We start from the raw sequence: 2,524 nt of genomic DNA, 5'->3' as shown, positions 1-2,524 counted from the left end.
GATGTTTCAATGGATGCCACTGATGTACAACATCTTCCACACAACTGATGGACTAAAAGTCATCCAATAGATCTTATTATTGGTGATGCATCTGCTCCAGTCTTAACTCTAAGGGCTACTTGGAATATGTGTCTATACATTGCCTTTCTTAGTAAGATTGAACCAACAACAGTTGCTCAAGCTTTACTAGATCCGAACTGGGTGGTAGCAATACAAGAAGGGATCAATCAATTTGAACGATTAAAAGTATGGCGATTAGTTCCAAGACCAACGGGTCAACAACCAATAGGGGTTAAGTGGATTTTTAAAAACAAGAAGGATTCTGATGGAATTGTGGTTCGGAATAAGGCACGTCTTGTGGCCAAGGGATATCAACAACAAGAGGGTATTGATTATGACGAAATGTTTGCTCCAGTTGCTAGGATTGAGGCTATTCGTCTTTTCCTTGCCTTTGCTTCTTTTATGAAGTTTACGGTTTTTCAAATGGACGTCAAAACTGTAGAGACCCGTCCTAATCCATCCGGACGAAGTCCATATCAATTATAAACGATTCACAACAGTTGATTACATCACGAGGTAATTGACCTCTATATGATACATTTTACAAACATTGCATTCGTTTTTGAAAAGACAATCTTTCATTACATCGAAAGTTGACGGCATGCATACCATTTCATAATATATCCAATTACAATTGACTTAATAATAATCTTGATGAACTCAACGACTCAAATGCAACGTCTTTTGAAATATGTCATGAATGACTTCAAGTAATATCTCTAATATGAGCAAATACACAGCGGAAGATTTCTTTCGTACCTGAGAATAAACATGCTTTCAAGTGTCAACCAAAAGGTTGGTGAGTTCATTAGTTTAACATAAATAATCATTTCCATCATTTTAATAGACCACAAAATTTTCATTTCTCGTAAATATACGTCCCATACATAGAGACAAAATAATCATTCATATGGATTGAACACCTGGTAACCGACATTCACAATATGCATATAAGAATATCCCCATCATTCCGGGATCCTCCTTCGAACATGATATAAATTTCAAAGTACTAAAGCATCCGGTACTCTGGATGGGGCTTGTTGGGCCCGATAGATCTATCTTTAGAGTTCGCGTCAATTAGGGTGTCTGTTCGCTAATTTTTAGATTACCAGACTTAATAAAAAGGGGCATATTCGATTTAATAATCCAACCATAGAATGTAGTTTCGATTACTCGTGTCTATTTCGTAAAACATTTATAAAAGTAGCGCATGTATTCTCAGTCCCAAAAATATATATTGCAAAAGCATTTAAAAAGTGATTAATGAAACTCACGCATCTAATAGTGTAAAACAGTTAATAAAGCATTTGCATGTATTCTCAGCCCAAAAACGTAAAGAGTAAAAAGGGGATCAATGAAACTCATGCATGTAAATATTGTAAAACAGTTAATAAAGCATTTGCATGTATTCTCAGCCCAAAAACGTAAAGAGTAAAAAGGGCAAATGAAACTCACACATATAAATATTGAAAAATAGTTATTAAAACATTGCATGTATTCTCAGCCCAAAAATATATATAAAAAGGGAATAATGAAACTCACGCATGTAAATATTGTAAAACAGTTAATAAAGCATTTGCATGTATTCTCAGCCCAAAAACGTAAAGAGTAAAAAGGGCAAATGAAACTCACACATATAAATATTGAAAAATAGTTATTAAAAATTGCATGTATTCTCAGCCCAAAAATATATATAAAAAGGGAATAATGAAACTCACATAGTGTATTTTGTAGTAAAAATACATATGATAAAACTGAACAATGCAGGGTTGGCCTTGGATTTACGAACCTATATTAATTGCATTTCTATTAAAACATATAATTGAAATATCATAAATTCAATTTTTAATATATATTATTTATATATATTTTGTAGTTATATAAGATTTATACTAAATTCTATTTAAAACATATATTTTATGTTATAACTTAAATCATATGTTATATATATTTATTTGTATATGTATTTAAAGTGATTAGTATGTTTATATTAATATTTATATATATACATTTAGTATAATATAAAAAAATACCTATTTTGTTGTATGTAAGTTTTTATCTAAGAAATGTTAATACCATTTATATGTTGTTATATGGAATATTAATATGCTTGTAGTATATATAATCAGTATGTTCTATGTACATAATATTTAGTTGTTCAAAAAAAGATAATTTTGATATTAATGATTTACTAATAATAATAATATAACTTTATTTACATTAATAATACTAATAATAAGGATATTGTTAACAATGATAATAATACTAGTAATTATAGAAAAGATACTAATACTAATGTTAATGAAAATAATAATAATTTGCATCATTTTATTTTTAATAATAATAATTTTATTCATTGTTTTTAGGTTTACATAATAATAATGATAATACATACATTAGTTGTCCACAGTTATCATAATAACAATTATAATAGCAATACTCTTAATTTTAACTATGATCATAA

Source organism: Rutidosis leptorrhynchoides, chromosome 1 (assembly GCF_046630445.1).
Source record: "Rutidosis leptorrhynchoides isolate AG116_Rl617_1_P2 chromosome 1, CSIRO_AGI_Rlap_v1, whole genome shotgun sequence".
Taxonomy (NCBI): Eukaryota; Viridiplantae; Streptophyta; class Magnoliopsida; order Asterales; family Asteraceae; genus Rutidosis; species Rutidosis leptorrhynchoides.
The sequence above is the reverse complement of the archived record's forward strand: the minus strand, read 5'-3'. Positions refer to the sequence as shown.